Source organism: Giraffa tippelskirchi, chromosome 11 (assembly GCF_054371585.1).
Source record: "Giraffa tippelskirchi isolate mGirTip1 chromosome 11, T2T-mGirTip1v1.2.pri, whole genome shotgun sequence".
NCBI classification, from domain to species: domain Eukaryota; kingdom Metazoa; phylum Chordata; class Mammalia; order Artiodactyla; family Giraffidae; genus Giraffa; species Giraffa tippelskirchi.
Window position 1 is genome coordinate 46,686,905 of NC_137285.1, and position 23,179 is coordinate 46,710,083.

Here is a 23,179-nt window from a genome sequence, read left to right on the forward strand (position 1 = left end):
TCATTCCAATCTCTGCCTCCATAGTTATCCTGCAGTCTTCACCCTGTATGTACCCATGTTTCTTATAAAGATACCAGGCATATTAGCGATCCTATCTATTCCAGTAAGATCTTCTCTTAATTAATTACATAAAATTATACTTAAAACATAGTGATAATGGAAAGAAAGGTTGACCAACACTGTTTTTAATAATGACAAGCCTATCTATATCAAAATACATTGAAAATGCCAGGAAACCATATAAGTATAAAAGGATCTCTTGAAACGCATCAATGAAATGGAAAATAGATCCATGAAAATTTATTTAGAGGCCAGAAACAAAGTGAAAGAAATCCAGAGAGCCAAGCGGGGTCATTCACTAAGTCCTTTTGATGTGACCTTCAGTTTATGCTACCATGCTGCAAAAGACAAAGTGCAGTGTCTGATTTTGTGGGAAACAATATAGAAGCCTCAACAAATGAAGCTGAGTGACCTAATCATAGCTCTTCTCTTAGAATCTGTGTAAACTAAATAACCCACCCTACAAAAGAGATGTCAAGAAAACATGCTTGTTTCAAACTTTACATTTATGCCATTGTAAAACTTCTTTAGGAATTCAGAGTCGAAAACATTTACATGCATGTGATATCTAAATTCATAGTTTATATGTGTTTATAAAGAACTCTAGGGGATATTTTTTATATAAAGTGGTCATAGGTATTTAATGTCACCAAGAAATAGGGAACACAAAATATAAATTATTTGGGGGGGGAATACAGCCTTAGTTAAGGGGATTCCTTAGTGGCTCACTGTTAAAGAATCTGTCTACCACTGCAGGAGACCCAGGTTTGATCCCTGGGTTGGGAGGATCCTCTGGAGTAGGAAATGGCAACCCACTCCAGTATCCTTGCCTGGGAAATCCCAAAGATAAAAGAGCCTCATGGGCTACAATCCATGTGGTTGCAAAAGAGTCACACATGACTTAGAGACTAAATAGTAGCAATAGCTTTAAACCAGGCCTCAAAAATTATTTTAAAGTCTGTTTATACCTGTTTTTGTAAAGTTATATTGGAATATTGGCACACTCATTAATTTTTATATTGTATATAGTTGTTATAGCTCATATAAAGCAAAGTTGGGTAGCTGTGACAAAGATATGGCTTGCAATGCCTAAGTATCTGGTCCTTTACAGAAAAAGTTGGCAACCTTGCTTGAAATACTAAGCTCTTAACTTCTGATGTCACTCCTGTATGTCTCCCGAGTTCTTATTTTTTTTATATCCTATGCCATTATGATTGGTATACAAATTAATTGATAAAGTAATCAATGTTATAAATATACAAACTGTAGGTCAGTACATCAGTATCAGTATATATCCACATATAACTTTATATATATATATATATACATATATATATATATATATATATATGTACATATATATATATATGAAAGGTTGTTGCTGAACCACGAAAGATGCCAGGATTCTTGGCCTCTGGAGGAGAAGAATTCAATCCGGGGTCAGAGATGAGGCTTGATTGCTCAGAGCTTTTGTGTAATAAAGTTTTATTAAAGTATAAAGAGAGAAATCTTCTGACATAGACATCAGAAGCAAGCAGAAAGAGTGCCCCCTCACCAGTGTTAGCAACAGTGAATCAAAAGAAAGTCTGGAGGTTGTAAAGACCTTACTAGGCCCACTCCCATAATTTACATTTTAAGATAAAGGATTAGCCAGCAGGTTGTTTTCCAGAAACTGTCCTCAAGCAGGATACATTATTATTAGGATTAAATAATCCTAAGGAATGTAGAGAAAAAAAAAACAAAAAATGTTTGTCCTTTCCTCCTCCTTGAGAATTCCAGACCTCTCTCTCCTTGAGGACCACTGGACTTCTTATCAACCTGCCTAAGAATTGACTCTCTCATATATATATACATACATATATATATATATATATATATATATATATATATATATGCTTTGCTTAATCGTGTCCGACTCTTTGTGATGCCACCACCCCACCCCCCATGGACTGTAGCCTGCCAGGCTCCTCTGTTCATAAGGATTCCTTGGTTGCTCAGCTGGTAAGAAAATATAACTTTACGATTCAACAAATGAGAATAGCTTTTGTTCAACTATTCTCACAGTTCACTTTTTAACTGAAATACATACCACACATGTCATGTTGTGACCCACACCTTCCACTTTTAGATCACTGTGCAACTCCTAAAAATCAAGTTTTTATCTTGTGTGTGATGCCTAATCCCAGAGTAAACTAATCTGTTTTTGCCCTACACTCTCTTTGCATCGCTATACCCTAGTGGCTCAGATGGTAAAAAATCTGCCTGCAATTCAGGAGACTCAGGTTCCATCCTTGGTTTGGGAAGATCCCCTGGAGGAGAGCATGGCAACCCATTCCAGTATTCTCTCCTGGAGAATTCCATGTACAGAGGAAACTGGCAGGCCACAGTGCATGGACTCACAAAGCATCGCACACAACTGAGCACAATTAACACTTCACTATTTTTTCACCCTTTACACAGTTATCACTTGTAAAGTGTTCACCCTTCATTTATCCACTTACTCTTTCTATCACTCTCCCCACTACTTTGTCAAGCAACAGGATTTTTTTTCTTCTTTTAAAAAAAGCTTTATTTATTTATTTTTGGCTGTGCGGGGTCTTTTTTGCTGAGAGGGTTTTTCTCTAGTTGTGGAGAGTGGGAGCTACTCTCTAGCTGTGGCCTTTCATTGGGGTGGCTTCTCTAGCTGCAGAGCACAAGCACTATGGTGCATGGGCTCAGTGGTTGCGGCTCCTGCGCTCTAGAGCACAGGCTCAGTAGTTACGGTGCACAGGCTTAGGTGCTCCAAGGCATGTGAGATCCTCCCAGATCAGGAATGGAACCTGTGTCTCATGGCAGGCAGATTCTTTACCACTGAACCTCCAAGGAGGCTCTATTTTTTTTTTTTTCTTTTCATTATGGTCACTACATAACCCAACATCTGTCATAGTTAGCACTCGGCAAATGTTTGTGTCGTGCATCCATTCATGAGAGAAAAAATAATAACTACACATCTTTGGGGGAAAATGTCTTCATTTATGGAGGGGAATAGGAAATTTGCATCCATATTCTTACTCTTTACCTTACTGTCTCCATACCAACTTATCTTCTCAAGTTAAAAACAATCTTCTTGAATTAATATATTCAGATTCTATTCAATTCTATACTATCTTTGACACCACCCTTATGGAAGAAAGTGAAGAAGAACTAAAGAGCTTCTTGAAAGTGAAAGAGGAGAGTGAAAAAGTTGGCTTAAAGCTCAACATTCAGAAAACTAAGATCATGGCATCTGGTCCCATCACTTCATGGCAAATAGATGGGAAAACAGTGGAAACAATGAGAGACTTTATTTTTGGGGGCTCCAAAATCACTGCAGATGGTGATTGTGGCCATGAAATTAAAAAACACTTGCTCCTTGGAAGGAAAGTTATGACCAATCTAGACAGCATATTAAAAAGCAGAGACATTACTTTGTCAACAAAGATCTGTCTAGTCAAGGTTATGTTTTTTCCAGGAGTCATGTATGGATGTGAGAGTTGGATGGTAAAGAAAACTGAGCACCAAAGAATTGATGCTTTTGAACTGTGGTGTTGGAGAAGACTCTTGAGAGTCCCTTGGACTGCAAGGAGATCCAACCAGTCCATCCTAAAGGAAATCAGTCCTGGGTGTTCAGTGGAAGGACTGATGTTGAAGCTGAAACTCCAATACTTTGGCCACCTGATGCGAAGAGCTGACTCATTTGAAAAGACCCTGATGCCGAGAAAGATTGAGGGCAGGAGGAGAAGGGGATGACAGAGGATGAGATGGTTGGATGGCATCACCGACTCAATGGACATGAGTTTGGGTAAACTCTGGGAGTTGGTGATGGACAGGGAGGCCTGGCGTGCTGCAGTTCATTGGGTCACGAAAGGGCGGACACAACTGAGCGACTGAACTGAACTGAACTGATACTGTTTCCTTTTTATTTTCTTTTTAGTAAGTGATTTGACTTCTTGGAATAAAACTCTACTTCTCTAATTCTCCTTTATAGCACATTTTCTTCCTTTTTGAAGTTGATTTGTATCAATTTGTCTTTGGACAACTCTCTGTCCAAGTACTTAATTTTATTCAGGTGTAAATTTTATTCAGGTGTAAATTTATTCAGGTGTAATTTTATTCAGGTGTATAGCATTGGCATTCCTGTTTCTCAGAGAACACTTTTTACTGAATTTGCTGCTGAAAACAAACAACAAAGCTTCAGAAATTATGGAGTTGTATAACAATTCTTGACTATCTCACAATTGATTTTGCTTCCATGGTACATGTCTCTGTAGGAAATATGGAAAGGTGCCGTATTACATTCTCAGTTAATAACTTTTTGTTCCCAGTGTTGTTAGCTAGGTATTTTCCCTCATGTTAAAATGAGAAAAGATAGCTTGAGGATGGAAGTAAAGATATTGTTAAAAACAATAAAAATTTAATAGAATATTGTATAGGCAAAGGGACAAGATTACATAACTGCTCTAGTTCTTGCCACTCCATTACGTATCTGAAACAATAGGATTTTCTCTATCCCACACTAAAAGCAATCTTGTGTAAAAGCAAATTTGGTTATATCTTTTAACATATTTTAATTAAGTTTCCAGTTTTGGAAAGGAGAAAGTAACATATTTATTATAGTCATAGTGAACTATTTCATATTCCTATTATATATAGGTAGATAGACATGTATATGAGCTCTTCAAAATATTTTATATCCCATCTTATATTCAAGAGTATGTCTAAAGAATCAAAAATCAAATTCAGGAGAATTACTTCAATGAGCACTAATGCAATATATATGTGGTGAAATGCTGGTTAAGGAACCATCACAGATTAACCTCAGCTTTACAACATACTTGAAAACACACACATACACATATGTTTTCAACAAGGTGTTCAAGATAGGTGTGCATTTGACAATAATTCATTTTGATAAAACATCAGAAAATGCAAGGCTATTGTTGTTTAGTCGTTAAGTCATGTCCAGTTCTTTTGTGACCCCATGGGCTGTAGCCCACCAGGCTCCTCTGTCCATGGGATTTCCCAAGCAAGAATTCTGGAATGGGTTGCCATTTCCTACCCCAGGGGATCTTCATGACTCAGGGATCAAATTCATATTTCCTGAATAGACAGGTGGATTCTTTACCACTGAGCTACTAGAGAAGCCCTATAAGGTTATTAATGAGATTGATTTTTTTTCAGTCTGTTATGCTGAATATCCAATAATTTCTGTAGTATATATAATAAAATGTAAAGAGTAAATAATATTGGTTAAACGGTGCTGCATACAAAAAAATCCTCCATGTTAAAGTGAGTATAAATTTTGGCATAAGTAAATATATTATACATAGTAAGACAGTAACTACAATGAAATTAAACATACAATAATGAAATTGCAGGCATACAGGTATACACAAGTGTCACTAACAATACAAAATTAAAAAAAAATTATTGTCTATACAATTACAGGCTTTAATTATACCTAATTCTTTAGAATACTGAATTTCACTACACACACACACACCTAAAGTTATAGCTTCAAATATATAACCAAATCGGTTATAATTTGCTTTAGTGACTTGACACAAACAACACACAGTGACTAAAGTTATACAATCACAGTTTCTGTTTTCATAGAATATAATTATTTTCTTAAAAAATCATGGGATATTACTGGTATTAGGAATTATAGTTTGTATACTGTTAAATCATACATTCATTCAACAACAAAAACGTTATTCAAATACTAAGTGCCAGGCTCTCCTATAGAAAATGGTATACAGAAGTGAACCAAAAAAGACTAAGACATCATTCTCATCGAGTTCATTGTTTAATGGATAGAGATGGACACTAGACAAGAAAAGTAAGTAAAATATATAATATGTTAGATGGTGATCACTGTTATACAGAAAAAGTATATTATGAATGGAAGTCAGGAAATGCAGATGTAGAGGAGTCACTCTACAGGCCAGGGTACTAGGCAGGGTCTCATCAAAAAGGTCTGAAAGAAGTGAGAAAGGAACTTCAAAGTATCTGGGATAAGAATGTTCCCATGAGAAAGACAACAATACTAATTTTCCAATAATAGAAGAGCTCCTGGAAACAGCAGAGAGGTCAGCATAGCTCTTGTTGGGAGGAATGAGTAGAGATGTCAAGGAGAGAAAGTAAGGCAATTGGTTGGGGGCGGAGAGTGGGAACACAACTCCAGGACAGCTGGCACCCTTTCTGTAGGGACTTCCTCTCTGTTGTAGGTCTACCATCACTTGCGTGCTTTCCTGTCTTCTATTTTCATTAGTGCAGGTGTGTGTGATCCCTTGGTTTCCTTCCTACCAATATGGGAACTGACCTATATGTTTTCAGCTACTGTAGGCTGTAAGAAATACTCTTTTGGGAGATCTGGAGTTGGAAGTAAAGCCACAGTCACTCCATAGTTCACAAATGTTGTTGCTTACCTGCTGTTTCACCTTGTTGGTGTTAGGCAGTGGTCAGCCCAACAACTCCCCTACTCTCCCTTAGATTCTCTTTCAAATTCTCTTACTCCTGAGTCCAGTGAATGTATCTACATTATTGTGTACATGAGCATGTGTGTGTGTGTGTGTGTGTGTGTGTGTGTGTGTGTGTGTGTGCCTATGCAGCTTGTGATGAAGAGCAGACTGCTTCTGCAGGACACATTTCAAAAACATAAGAGGTGACAAGCTTAGGTTTCAGTCCATTTTCTGGGACACAAGCTTGCATTTGCAGGTTAAAGATTTTTCTTGCTCTACCCACTTTACATTCATTTTCTCTTCTTGACTGCCTGCCCGATGGACTTCTAGCTCCAGCATCAGACACAAATATGACAGTATCATCAACTCCCACAATTGCTTATAGTCCAAATCTAATTTTAAAAAACACTGGATGGATAACCAATTTTTAACTTATCTAAATGCTTGTTCAGTAAATATGTATAAATAAAAGTTATTAATATAATGAATTATAAATATATATACAGATACCATGTATAATATATATATAAAAGGTATAATGAATATACTTGCATTCATATATATATTTTATAAATACATATGTATTTGCATATATGTGCTTGTCAAAGTAATCAATGAACATTATAAAATTATAAAAATATACATGTAAAAACCAAAATTGCAATGAATATTTCTGCCCACAGGATAACACTGTTAAATATTTAACAGGTATAGTTATCTAAAAATCTGCTTCTCTATTTGTTTATATCCATCCATTCACCCATCCATCATTATATCAATTTTTCTATCTTTATCTATCAGTCACTCTATCCTTCTATACATTCTTCTACCAACTTAAATCTTTTCTGAATCATACTGTAATTACTTAAAAGTCACAATGGACAAGAAATTTTCACTCACTGCCTTTTCCTCTTGTTATGTACTATTTGTATAGTATAAATGATTTCACAAACCAGAGAAAATTTTTTTAAATGGGGCTAGAATAGAAAACATTTTACTGCTTTTAAAAATATTTGTGACAAATGATAGATTCATAATAATTATTCAGTATCTAGAAAATGAGAAAATGTACCTCAGATATATTTATTTCTCATATTTATGGCTATTATTTAACAAAAAATTTTAATCAGAATCATTTAAGTAAATTTCTAAAAGCATTCTAATTTTTGTCATACCCAAGCACTAAAACAGAATGTTATTTTTCAGCTGAGTAAGACTACAATAATTCTTACAGGCGATATACAATGTTTTTCTTGAACCAGATACAGTAGAAGTTCCACATTGGCATTTGTCCTAATTTTCCATTGATATAAATTAAATTTCAGCCCTTCCACCATTCAATACTATGAATTTGTCTATAACTTAGCATATCTTATAATGTCACAAATCTTTGAAACGATAGGCATTAAACATGTGCTTATGATTCATACATGTGATAATAAACACAAGCATGATGTCTAGAATAGCGCTCAATGTAGACATGATGCCCACTCTGATAATAACTTATGCAGTCATTGATAACTACCAGCTATTTGGTCAGTTATGAGTCCTGCTTTGAACCCAAATAAAGGACAAATAAAGAGTATACACATGTTTTAGATCAGGTAAAAGTGAATTAATCTAAGATTCTAATTTAATTCAGTGATTAATATAAATCAAAAATATATCACATCTCTCTCAGACATATTAAATTTTGTATGTGATAATTTAACAAAATTTTACATTCTTATTAGTAAAGAATGAAACAATGCCTGTTCTTTAAATGCACTGTGAAACAAAATTATGTGTAATCTTTATTATGTATACAAAACATCTTTTGCCTTTTTTTTTAAAGAACTCTGAAAAATTAGTCAAAATGGCACACAAACTTATTAGATCAACAATATAAATTAGCATACAATTTTTCATGAATTATATAAGGCAAATAATAATAACTTTTAAAGTTAGGATTGGGACTTCCCTGGCTGTACAGTGGTTAAGGCTCTGTGCTTCCAATGCAGTGGATGTAGGTTCAATTGCTGGTTGGTGAACTAGGATTCCACATGCCATTTGGTGTGGCAAAAAAAAAAAAAACAAGGGTCAGGAGAGACCAGAGCTGAGCTGATTTCCTCCCAGAGCAGGACTGCAGGGTAGGACGCTTTCAGCTCTTTCCAGATCCAGCATCTGATTCTTGGAGTTCCCACTGTCTTCACAACAAACATTAAAAGTATACCCACTTCCTCATTAAATATAATCCTCTTTGCTTGAATTGTAAAAGGATTTAAAAAAATAGGATCAACTGTGTTACAAAAGTGGTGGGAAAGTTCATAATTGACTAATGGACATCATGGCATATATTAAATCCATTAAACTCTTATGAGGTACTATACTTTGCTTTATATGCTGGAACATTTAAAGAAAATTTATTTTCAAAGAAAATAGTATTTAGGTGACAATAAATTACACATTTTATGCTGTGCATTATATTTTTGACTAGAGATGTCATCTTTGATAATATGTATTTGAGGTCCCTGTGGCAGGGTCCCTGTGGCATTTCCTGAATGCTCTTTGTCAGCCCAGTTAATTCATTAATCAGTTTATTTCCTTTTTGTTTAACAACAGCAAAAAATGAATTTTAAAAATGATAAATGTACAACATCATGGAAAGATATTTAGAAAACATATTTGAAATATCAATATTGCTTCTTGGAGATTAATGTACTTGTCATTGCAACAGCCTACAATTTTTTGATTAATTTTTCAGTGCTCTTAAAAGATATTATGGAGATATTTTCTTTGTAGCTTGTCTGCTATTTAGAACAGTTATTGGATTACTTTAGAACACTATTTGTTAGTACTATGAGAAGGGAAGCATTTTGATTAGATATGTTGAAGCTTGCTTTGAAAGACAAGTGATAAGGCAATACATTCATTTTGTTTTCACTTTTATTCCCTTGAAATGTTGTAAATTTATTAAAGCATAACAAAATAACAAATTTTTTTTCATGAAATCAAGTGTCTTTACTCCCATCCCAGTGAGTTTGAAAACTAACAAATTTATTCCTTTCTTTCTAAAAAAACATGAGCATATATTATTTCAGACAATGTTACATTGACAGAATTTCATCAATAGATAAATAGAAGATAGATGAGGTTAGTCTCTCCATATATCACCATATATGTCCAAAAATTAGAATTTGTGAAACACATCATACATTCAACCACCAAATAGATTATTTTGAGCAAGTTTACATTTTTAACCTGATACAATAACTATGATTAATATAATTTGCATGGGTTTTTTCTGTTGTGTGCCTATGAGTATATGTATATATATCACATTTTAAAATTTGTAACTAAATTATGAAAATAAAACAATGCTCCATGATTTCTGTGATTTACCATCAAGGAGCTTACATTCTATTCAGTAAAAAAGCAAACACAAAGAATTCTCATTTATCAAGGTAAGCTCAGTTAAGCTCTATAAAGTCACTAGGAACACTGAAGTAGTGAATACTTAACTACTGCTCTTAGAGAATATACAAAGTTAGTTTCCTCTGAGCCTCTGTCACATTTCTGACAATCCATCAATACATAACCTTTTTTGTATGTGTTTCTGTTTAAAGACATCTTATTTACTATATATTATTCATTCATTTACACTAAACCGATGGCCAACAGCACCATCATTCTAGCCTGAAAACTAACATTATCTAACACAAATCTCCATAAGGCACATCTGCTGCTGCTGCTGTTAAGTCGCTTCAGTCGTGCCCGACTCTGTGCAACCCCATAGACAGCAGCCCACCAGGCTCCCCCGTCCCTGGGATTCTCCAGGCAAGAACACTGGAGTGGGTTGCCATTTCCTTCTCCAATGCATGAGAGTGAAAAGTGAAAGTGAAGTCGCTCAGTCGCGTCCGACTCTTAGCGACCCCATGGACTGCAGCCTACCAGGCTTCTCCGTCCATGGGATTTTCCAGGCAAGAGTACTGGAGTGGGGTGCCATTGCCTTCTCCGACCGCATACTAACACTTAAGGACACTAGAAAGCACATCTTCACTATGTTTGAAGGCAATGTAAAGCAGGGAAATCATCAACAAAACAGCACACAAAAATGTGGCACTGATAATAACATAGAAAGGACATTTGTTTACAGTATGAAAGCCAAAATCAAGCAGTAGCCAAAGTGTGAAGCTAGGAGTATGCGTGAACAATTTTCTGAAGAGCAAGGAGGGAATAACAGCAGGAGGATACTTGAGAGAGAGGGTGTGGCAGAGGAGGTTGGGAAAGTAATGCAAAGCCAGTCCTCATTGGTCTTCAGGGTCCTTGTAAAGATTTGTGTTTTCACTCTGACATTAAATAAGTCATTGCAGAACTGACATTTCAAATCAAATTCTCTAATAGCTTATTTGTGAAGAGACAAAAGTAAGAGAGAAGGATGATGGTCAAAAACAAACAAAAAGAAAAATGAAAGAAGAGTCCAGAAATGAAATGGTTCAGACCTTAACGATTGCAATGGAAGTGGTGAGAACTGATAACTCTAGATATATTTTAAAGATATTGGATGTGGAGCATGAGAGGAGAAAAGGTAATCAATTGTCTAAATATTTTTAGCGAAAGCAACTAGAAGCATAATCAGGAGAACCTTACCCTTTATTACTAAGATGGGAAAAAAGGCAGGAGGAGCAGATATTTTGGAGGTGGTGCATTAGTTCTGACAGGGTAGATTTGAGATGTCATCGAGATATGGGGATGTTACAAAGGCAAATACATATATGGGCCTGGAATTCAGAAAAAAAGATCTAAGCAGGAAATTAGAATGTGGCAGTTGTCAGCAAATAGATGGTATTTAAAACCAGTATAGAGGAAAATGGACCAAGCACAGAGCTCTGGGTTGTAGTAATGTTAAGACAGCAGGGCAAGAGTGGAAACGTCAAAGGTGACTGAAAAGGAGCTACTAGAGAGGAAGGGAAAAAATTAGGAGAGAGAGGTGTCTTGACATCCAAGGGAAGCAGTGCATCAGGGTTGACTATGTTAAATTGTGTCAGATACTAAAATCAATTAAATTAAGAAGGAAAACTGATATGAAATTTGACAGTGCAGAAATAATTGTGGATACTTTTGTGGAACTCTAGGAGCAAAACCTTAGTCGGATTGGATTTAAAAGAGAAGAAAATGTGAGAATTTGGAGATGCTTAGCAGACAGTTATTTCTTAGATTTTTACAATAAATGGAAACAGCTATGGCAACTACCAGTTAAAAAACAATAATGTTTTAAAAAGATGTGACAGTACTTTATGTTTTTATAATGATGGAAACTGCTCATAGACAGAAAATAATTGCTGATGTAGAAGAAAGCCCAAAAGTATTCCTGGGGTTATGTATTGAAATGTAAAGGGTAAAAGGAAGGAAGTGTGTCCAAAACAAAAATTATTGAATTTAGGCAGAATCATCGTGGCTCTTTTAAGTATTCTACTATGCAAGAATACAATATTACCAGATACCTGTAAGTAGGAATGTGTGGCTGTGGGATGGTGTATATTCCTTTGTTATTGCTTTTATTTTGACACTGAAAGAAGTGTGCACACCAACTGAATTCAGCTGGTGTGAATAAATAAGAGATTTGATGATAAAGAAGCAAGTATAAAAGAGTCCCATAGTTGGCGGGGTGGGGGTTGCTGGTGATTGAACAAGTATAAACGGTATCTCTGTCTGATATTTTTATGGGTTTTTTTTGAACACTATTATTATGAATTAAATTGATACCAATCAACATATATATATATATATCTTTTCAGTCACTTTTAATCACACATTTGCATGGGCAAAAGGGGTGAATAAGTGTGTTTAATTTAATCAGGGTTTTATTTAGCTTGCCAATATGTAAGCAAAGTACAGAGCAAACAAGAGCCAGTATTGCGTATTAATTCACCATCAAAACTTAAGACTGTGGTGATTTTCTCCAGGTATAATTTATTAAATTTGGCATCCAAAAAAGCCTTCCTACATAACTGGGAGCTTTTTCCATTTCATTGAAAGATCCAGGGATACAAATATTTTCCAAATGATGGTCTAGTTCTAGTATCTCACATTGCCCCTAGTTGATGCTAATTTATCCTAGCAAATTAATCCCTTTAATGCACAATTTTACAAATAATATTATTTACCAATTGAAAAATCATACATGTCTTTACGTGAAAGAGAAAATTACAAGAAGCTTTGCTTTAAATCTTATTAGCAGAGAGTTTTGAACCTCCTTTGTCCATGTTACTTTCCACATAATTTTGTGGAAATATATAACTTCAATGAAAGAAATTAATACTGTTTATGTGGTGATAAATGCTTAAGAAAATCATTAAAATATTTATTAATTTTGCATGCTTTAAAAACCTGAATTAATAATTTGTTAATAAATTAATTTATTGATAATAACGAATCTGTTTAATAATTCTGTTTTCTAAAATAACTATTTTTCCATTCAAAGTCCTTCACTAATTTCTACCCTTATCTTCACTTATGTTCCACATGACACAGATAAGCTGATGATGACAAATGCATTTATTTCTCTAGTAATGACTCTCTTTTGAGTTTAAATTCATATATTCTACTTGCTCTTGCCTCTTTCTTGATTTTTATTTGGATATTTAATAGGACATTCAAATACAATGTCTCCAAATGTCTTGTTTCAATTCTACCATGTTTCAGTGTCAGCTTGCTCCTTCCTTTCTTTTGTATCACAGTAAATTGCACCATTATTCATCCAGGGGCTCATTCCCAAACATGAGAATCTTTGATTTTCCTCCTTCTAAAGCTCCAATCTATCATCAAATACTGTCAGTTCTACCTTCAAAATACACCCTCAACCACACAATCTCTCATTTCAGGGAGTTCTGTACAACTCCTTATCTGGAGTGATCCTTTTATAGTACAAAACTCTCCTATAGCTTTTCATCAAAGTTAGAATAAGGTCTAAACTGCTACAGTGCCCTGCATGTACCTCACATAGCAACTTTGCTCTTGAGATTATTTTCGCCAGAGAAACTCTTCCCAAAGATCTTCTCACTGTCTCACATAAGTAGTTTTCAAATGGTGTTTTCTCAGAGATGTCTTTCATAACTTTCCCATGTAAAATAGCCACCAGCCTTATCTTCTCTCTCACCTTAACCTTCTTTCATATTTTTTTCTTCTAGTTCCCATTTTACCCTCAGATCCTACTCTCTTACTCAAGTGCTCAGATTTGCTATTTTAACTTTGATTTAACACACACACACACAACCTTGGAGTTACTTGTATTCATTTCCAGCCTCCCCATCCAAAAAAGCTTTATGACAAGGAGTTTAATTTACTTGTTCACTGTTCTATCACCAGGATATTGTTTTACACCTATATCTAGTAAATGCATTATAAATATTTATTCAAAGCAAGGGGGAAAATAACTAAAAGAGAGAAAAATAGGAAGAGAGAAAAAGAAGGAATGCATAGGTAAATCTGAATTCTGTGGTATGATGATGTTTCCAAATGCTGGGCTTTATTTCAACTTGGCTCTAACTGAGGAAATTCAAACAACAAAAAGAGTCTTCTTTGCTAAACTATAGTGGTAGGAATTAACCAAAAAGGACTAAATTAACCAAAAGAGGAAATTTGTATCCAATGAGGCATTTGGAAATTTGTGGGATCTTTTGGTGTCTTATGAGGATGAGGAATCACTGGTATTTACTGTATATGGGCTTGGCCTTTCTGCAGGTCAAAAACAGACGTTTGTCATGCACATAGTAAAATGATCTGGTATGCACACTTACGTATTTATATAAGATAAAACTTGTAAATATGTCAACCTAGAACTAAACTTTTTGCATAAGTAATGTTTTTGGAAGTACTTTTTATTAATGTAATTTTCTAATAATGTGACAACTGTGCAAATAAAAGTAATATTTTTGGCATAATAAACAATCATTGTTAAATACTTCCCAAAATACACATCACTGATGGCATTATCACTTTGTTACTGAACTACATGTATAAGTTTCAATCGCCTATTCAATATAATGCAAGGGTCTCAGGTTTTTCCAGTCTATCTTTTACCAAAGATATGGCCAAGAATCTGATTATTGACGTACACACAGATCGTTATATTATTTTTATAGCTGTGAGGTTAGGTTATAATTTTTCCGGTTATCATTGCACAATAAGAGATTCACTGCATGTGGGAGTGGGTCTGATAGGATTGAAAAGAAATGGTCCATCATTGAACTTGTTAAAAAACAAATATTTCTATTTATTGTTTCTCCTCATGAGATATATTTCATCCCCTCATTATCTTGTAAAGTGAATGTGATAATAACAATGAATTGCCACGTTTTTTAATGTGTTCTGCCAGGCATGTTCATCATTCCTAATCTTACCAACATGTGTAAAAGTACTTAGGGTACTGAAGATGAGGGACATGCCTTATCCAAAAGCTACAAGAGGAATAATCATGACACAGGTTTCAGATTCTTGTCTGTATCCCTCTTTGCGGACATGAGCCCTGTATTTGGATGCTCCATAGCACATTTCAAAGTGCTTTACATTTATTCCACAAAACATCACTTGAGGCTCTTCATGGAGAAAAGAATGGGGGTGAAGATTATGTTAATACTCACTCGGGCTGAAATGACAACTCTGTCCTATGGCAAGTGGAAGCTGGTGCATGTTCCATCTCTTGGGGAATTCTGGTCTGGTTCACCTGTGTTCTCTTAATATGTGCCTCATTATGTGCCATCAGTACCTTGACTTCAGCATTTTCTTTCAGCAGATTCTGGGCACTGGACAATTGCTTCACTCAATAGGTGCCAACAACATCTGTAATATTTTTTATCATAATGAACCTTAGTCAAGAAAGAAAATTCATTTAAGTAAAATAGTCCAATCTGAGTATAAATTTAAAAAAATCAGTAAATTAGGTAATTTTTTGAATTAAGCAATCTATTAAGATATTTTATCAGTTCTATTCAAAGTAATGTTATAATTTCAACTATGTATATTACATATTGATAGGACTATGTTTAATTTCCTTAAAGATAAATGATTGATTCATTAACAGTTCAATTCAATTCTCAAACCTGATTCAAAACTTAATTATTATTAGCTGGTTTTTTTAGCTGCTACATTTTAAATTGTTTGGAACATTATTTTTTAAAATCAGACTTTTTATGTGTAAGTTGTGTGTGTTAATCCCTCAGCTGTGTCCAACTCTTTGACCCCATGGAATGTAGTCTGCCAGCCTCCTCTGTCCATAGAATTCTCCAGGCAAGAATACTGGAGTGGGTCACCATTCCTTTCTCCAAAGGATCTTTTTGACCTAGGGATCGAACCCAAGGCTCCCATATTGCAGGCAGATTCTTTACCACCTGAGCCACTAGGGAAGCCCCATATGTAAATTAGGAACTTAAAATTATTATTTTCAAATAAAGCAATGGAAAGAAATTATTTCTGTATTGATTAGACAAATGATAATGTTTAAAGGTATACAGCTGTATTGTTGGTGAAACAAGAAAATATTAAATTTTTTCAGTCTTTCAGTTTGAAAATGTAACAGTAATTGTAAATCTCATTGACATGATTTCCCCATCCCCTGGCAAACTTGTAAACTAGTATTTGAACAGCCAACACTCTGTTGCCTCTAGTTTACTCCAGTTTTTTTGTGGCTTAGCTGCTAACTGCTACTGCTGCTAAGTCGCGTCAGTCGTGTCCGACTCTGTGCGACCCCATAGACGGCAGCCCATCAGGCTCCTCTGTCTCTGGGATTCTCCAGGCAAGAATACTGGAGTGGGGTGCCATTGCCTTCTCGGGAAAGAACTTGCATGACACAGCGAAGATTCTGTGTGCTGCAATTAAGATCCAATGCAGCCAAATACATATTAAAAAAAAAAAAAAAACTACCCACACACTATCACACAATTCAGTCTGGAGACATACATGGTGGCATGGCTGGAAAGTGTGTGCAGGCACAGAGCTGTGTGCCCACCATCCCTGCCAATGGCCATCTGGGCAGCAGGTCATTTGTGTTCTCATAATTCACACTTCTCTTTACAACTCTACCACTTAGCTCTGAACCTCAGCTCTAAGCAAATCTTCCCTCCAAAGTGAAAGTGAAAGTGAAAGTGAAGTCACTCAGTCGTGTCCGACTCTTTGCGACCCTGTGGACTATAGGCTATCAGACTCCTCTGTCCATAGGATTCTCCAGGCAAGAATACTGGAGTGGGTTGCCATTACCTTCTCCAGAGAATATATCTATTTTTATTTCAGTCACTCTAACTAATGAGTTCATATAACCAAGTATGAAGAAGATGACAGCGCTGATTATATTTATTAAAGACATATACATATAGCATATTTATATATATATATATGTTGTGAGTACAGACATACACATATATACACACACATATATAAGTATATAGTCTTTGAAAGGGCAATTCTTCTTTTTAAGGTAAGAATTCTTAAATATTTTAGGATCACTAGAAAAATGGATAGATTTTTCTGACTGGTTTAGGCTGAGTAAAGTTATCTTTCTCTGGTCTTTGAATAGATTAGTTTTGGGACTAGCAAGAGGGTACAGGCTATCTAACAGATCTTCACTACTTAAGAGGCTGCATGGACTCCAGCCTTATTACATCAATGATTTCACATTAAAGTTTATTAAGACCTTAGTGTACAGATGTCTTCTGATATATGTTAACTCAGATAATATTTGTCCTGAAATTCAGGGAACAAGTCTAAAAAAAATTTAATTTTTGATAACTCTACTTATTTTCTGCTGAATCTATTCACAACAATGCTTCCAACTGAAAGAAGAGAGTAGGATTGAGGGAACAAAAAAAGATGAAAGATTCTATATCTTCCTGACCAGGTTTGGCTGCCGATGACCTCTTGTTCTTTCTCTGATTTCCCATTGTTCCACAAGAGCTTGTGCACTTCAGAATTCTCTAGTATCTAGTATCTGTCAAGTAGCATTAATATTACCTCTTATCTCTTATGACACTGACCTACAAATAAATGGCAGCTAAAAACTACACAGCTCAAGCTCAAACGGTATTTTAAATAATCACAGTTTGAACATCAGATACTTTAAAATATTGAATCCATAGAAATCCTAGATCAGGGAACATTTTCTGGTATGGGATATTAATAGATACTCTGAATATGTGAGTGATAGCTGCTGACAAGACTCAATTGAAAAATAATCTTCAGGTTTTCTTTTTAACTTAATATTAGATGCCCCTCTTTATTTCTTGTAATATGGTCTGCCTTGAACTTTATTTCATTAATGTAGATATACTAGCTTTCTTTGTTTAATGTTTGCATAAAATTTATCTTTATATCATTTTACTTTCAAACCATTTGCATCTTTATATTTAAAGTACATACCTCTTAGTGAAAGAAGTAACTATGTCTGGCTTCAGTTCAGTTCAGTCGCTCAGTCATGTCCGACTCTTTCCGACTCCATGAACCACAGCACGCCAGGCCTCCCTGTCCATCATTAACTCCCTAAGTTCATCCAAACCCATGTCCATCGAGTCGGTGATGCCATCCAGCCATCTCACCCTCTGTCGTCCCCTTATCCTCCTGCCCTCAATCTTTCCCAGCATCAGGGTCTTTTCCAATGAGTCAGCTCTTCGCATCAGGTGACCAAAGTATTGGAGTTTCAGCTTCAACATCAGTCCTTCCAATGAACACCCAGGACTGATATCCCCCAGGATGGACTGGTTGGATCTCCATGCAGATCTCCATTCAGGACTGAATTCCTTTTGGATTGACAGGCTGGATCTCCTTGTACTCCAAGGGACTCTCAAGAGTCTTCTCCAACACCACAGTTCAAAAGCATCAATTCTTCGGCACTCAGCTTTCTTTATAGTTCAACTCTCACATCCGTACATGACCAGTGGAAAAATCATACAAAGCTTGTGGAGGTGATGGAGTTCCAGTCGTGCTATTTCAAATCCTAAAAGATGACGCTGTGAAAGTGCTGCACTCAATATACCAGCAAATATGGAAAACTCAGCAGTGGCTACAGGACTGGAAAAGGTCAGTTTTCGTGAATCATGAACTTCCAGATGTTCAAGCTGGTTTTAGAAAAGGCAGAGGAACCAGAGATCAAATTGCCAACATCCGATGGATCATCAAAAAAGCAAGAGAGTACCAGAAAAACATCTACTTCTGCTTCATTGACTATGCCAAAGCCTTTGACTGTGTGGATCACAATAAATTGTGGAAAATTCTGAAAGAGATGGGAATACCAGACCACCTGACCTGCCTCTTGAGAAACCTGTATGCAGGTCAGGAAGCAACAGTTAGAACTGGACATGGAACAACAGACTGGTTCCAAATAGGAAAAGGAGTACGTCAAGGCTGTATATTGTCACCCTGCTTATTTAACTTAAATGCAGAGTACATCATGAGAAACGCTGGGCTGGATGAAGCACAAGCTGGACTCAAGATTGCCAGGAGAAATATCAATAACCTCAGATATGTCTGGCTTAAATTATTATTATTATTTTAATACTTGAATTGACAATACACACATTTTAATTAAATCGCTAATTCTATTTATATCTGATGTAATTAAAATGCAGTTGCACTTCTATTACCATCGTCCTACTGCCTATCATCTTTATCTATCTGTATGTATTCACTTATTTTTCTGTTTCTGTTTATCTCCTTTACTTCTCTTAGACTGATCAACTACTTTTTAAAAATTTCACTTAAATTCCTTTTTGCTATACCATTCCATGTATATTTTGATACTGCCCTTATGATTATTCTAGTATCCTTAATTTATCAGAGTATAGAGTTGATATTTTAATGCTTTATACAAAATATAAGAAGCTTGTAACAATAGTACTCTTTTTACTTCAAATTTGTTGTGCTATGTTCATAATTTTTATATCTACATGTGCTATAAACCTAACCATAAAATGTTATATTTTGCATTAAACTATCAGCTGAATATTAAAGTAATAAGAGAAAAACACAAAGTTAGTCTTTCTCACTTATCTAACACATTTACCTCTTTAGTGTCTTGATTCTGTCCTTTGACTAGTTCAAGCTTAAGTCATATGCCTCTGAACACTTCCCATAGCAACTTTTGTGGTGCAGGTCTTCCGGTGACAAAATGTTTCATCTTTAATTATCTAAAAATATTTTCAGTTTACATTTATTTTTGAAGGCACTTTGACTGGATATAGCATTTTTGTTTTTGTTTGCACGTTTGTTTCTCCTATGAATGCCTTAAAGACATTGGTCATTCTGTGCCAGCATATGGAACTTCCCCAGTGGCTCAGTAGTAAAGAATTCTCTTGCAATGCTAGAGATGCAGGAGACCAGGTTTGATCCCTGGATCAAGAAGATCCCCTGGAGGAGGAAATGGCAACCCACTCCAGTATTCTTGCCTGGAGAATCCCATGGACAGAGGAGCTGGCAGGTTGCAGTCCACGGGGTCGCAAAGAGACACTACTGAAGCAACTTAGCATGCACACATATGCCAACATTTGTTTTTTTCTGATTCTTGAGATTTCCACTGTTATTTTTACCATTATTCTCCTATATTTAATGTGTCACTTTTTCTTTGGCTGTTTTCAATGTATTTATTTTTCTCTCTCCTTTTAAGCAATTTAATTATAACATGTCTACATGTGATTTTACTTTCATTTAGAATGCTTTAGATTTCTGAGCTACATAAATCTGTATTTTGTTTTCCTTCATGTTTTGGGTATGTTTGTTATTAATTCTTCAAATACATACATACATACATATATATAAATATATATATATATATGCACACATTCATATTTTCACTTTCCTCTCCTGGTAGAGAGGAAATATACACATATAATAGACCTACATATAATAGACCTATTGTTTCCTGACATCCTATTTATTCATTTTTTTCAATCTGTTTTTCTCTCTGTATTTTATATTGGATACTTTCTATTGATCTATCTTCAAGGTTACTATAACTTTCTTCTGTCATCTTCAATATTTTATTAGTCATAGTAAATAAATTTTAATTTCTTAAAGTTTCAATTTTGTTGTTTTAAATATTTCTATTTTATTATTTGTTAAAGATATTCCTCTCTTTAGGTATTTGAACATATAAAATCTTTAAAACCCTGAAGACTTTAAAATCCTGCCTGCTAATTTCTATCTCTAGTTTATCTTGAGACTTCTATTTATTTATTTTCTTTCGTCCATGACTCATATTTTCCTATTCCATCATATATGTAGTCATTTTTTGTGGCTTACTGGGCATTTTGGAAGATATATTGTTGACCCTTGATTCTTCTCCCTCTCACTGAAGAGAACTGATCTCTGTCCGAGTAGACAGCAAGATCTTTGTCTGCTTGCTTGTAACTTGAATTTAGAGCTCCTGAGTTTAGAGTTTTTGAGGAGTCTGTTTCAGTTTTGCCCTGCTTTCCCACTGAATCTATAGATTTATAGTGCAGTCTTTACTTGTTAGGCAAAGTTCTTCTATGATTTCACTGGGAAGATTGATGAGTTTTCCAAGACCTTCCATGTTGAAGATAATTGACCCTCCATGTTTAAGATATTTGAATTGCCCTTGCATTAAGTAGCTGCTAAATTTCTATTCAACTTATTCATGCTCTGAGATATGGTTTTCCACTGAGATCTATGACATCTCATTTAGGAATTAGCCAAAGATTTGATAGGAGATTATAAATAGATTTGGATCTTTCATTAATTTTTTGTGTCTATTCAAAAGAAAGTTGACTATACTTAAAATTCTGATTTTTAAGAATTTTTCTTATGAGAATTTTAGGGAATATTTCCCCCTTATATGCAAAAGAGTATATGTGAATATATAATATATTGTGTATATTTTCCCCTATACATTTATATCATTGTCTGAAATATTCATCATATATGAAGAAAATCCTGTGGAAGTTAAATTTCTTCTTCATTTTTAATAGTCATTAAGAATGACTGTTAATAAATAAGGAAAATAATTTCAGAGGTGTATGATATTTTATATACATATATTTTCATAAATTCACTGCATTTAAGAAACCAGTAAATTCTTTCAAAACATATATATATATATAAAATATCTATAAGAGTAATCTTTATTGCTTTTCAAGTTCTTATTTTGATATTGCACAGTTTCAATCAGTAGTCTTGGACCATTCAGTAGATAAAAAGAAGGTTGATACTGATTGACTCCCAAAATCCAAACTTAGGCTCTACCCTAAATATCCTTTCTTAATTGGTCTTTGGATTCCAGATGTCTTTTCATATTAAAAAACCCACAAATGATTATTATTCTTATAGTCCTAGGAAAAACCATAATTTGTTTTCCATCTGTAACTGAATATGTTTTAATAGTGCTATAAAAACAGGTAAGCTTCCTGTGAAAGTCCCATTTAATATTTAAACTCCAACACCTTGAATGATTTCTGCAACCTTGGCATAGAAAAGGGATCCCCACATTCATGATGCTTGTAAGCATCCCCATGATCTGGGTAGAATATCTTTAAGAAGGGAGAAAAAATGGTGCAGACTTTCATTGGTAACAAATGCTATTAATTTCCTGCATGAATCAGACTCCCTAATTTTCTCAGATTCCATTAAATAATGTACCCCTTTTCCTTTCTGCTGTAACAATCTAAATTCTTATAAAAGTTAACCTACTTTCTCATAGATTATTTTTTTGCCTTTCTGTCTCTTGGTGTGAAACTTGAATTTGCTAAAGGTTATTATTTGTTATATGATACAATTAGGAAAAAGAAAAGGAGAGATGAAAGAAGATAATGAATCATTTGCTATAGAAGTAATGGTATGCAAAATCTAAACTCCAGAAGTATGTACAAGGAGAGAAATCTCTTTGATCACCTGCTCTGTGGCTACTATTGTGTAAGAAAGTCCTCTAATGATGCCCACAGCTATCCCTGAAAACAAAAGTAAAAACTGATCCACTTTTAAATATTTAAATTATCTTACAACCTCCATTTTGGTTATGTTCTGGCTTAAGTTCCTACAATAAATACTGTTACACAAAATGCAAAAAGCTTCTAATTTTTTGAAGCATTCAGATAAGAAATATTTTATTTAAAAAATTAACAAAGCAAGATATGGTGGAAATAAGAAAATAAAGAGAGCTATGTAATAGTAACAAAGTGGTATCAGGAAACATAAAAAATTAGCAATAATAAAGTAGAATAATGATAAAGATAATTAGCAGAGCCAATGTAAATAGGTACATTGTCAGAGTACCTTCCCTTCAAACTGTGTCAATAGATAATAAAAAGCTGAAAAGTTAGGCAATCACCAGTTTTTAAAGGAGATTTACCAGCTCATGAAATTGCAACAAACTAACCAACCAAAGCCAATTAATAATGTCTATTAAGAATCGTTTCAGGCAAATGATTTTAATGATTTTTATAAACTGATGATACATATGTAATATTTTCTCACTCCCTAAATATGGAACAAATTCTAATGCTCTGATTCTTACATTCAAACATCATTTCTACTTGTATGAACTTTTATAAACTGTTTATAAAACAGTTTATAACTGTTTAGTCATAAATATTTAGTTTATAAACTGTTCTCTGTTTAGTAATAAATATTTAGTCATAAACATTTGTTATTATTTTTCTTTA

At 34.6% G+C, this 23,179-nt stretch overlaps 1 long non-coding RNA gene across 1 annotated transcript in view; it reads right to left on the reverse strand.

The window, feature by feature from the left end:
* LOC145527352 (uncharacterized) overlaps positions 1 to 23,179 on the reverse strand; it is a 214,591-nt gene that overhangs the window by 130,089 nt on the left and 61,323 nt on the right. Inside the window, exon 2 of the long non-coding RNA XR_014069704.1 lies at positions 15,164 to 15,362. This is a non-coding gene — a long non-coding RNA (uncharacterized LOC145527352). The remainder of the gene's footprint in view (positions 1 to 15,163; positions 15,363 to 23,179) is intronic.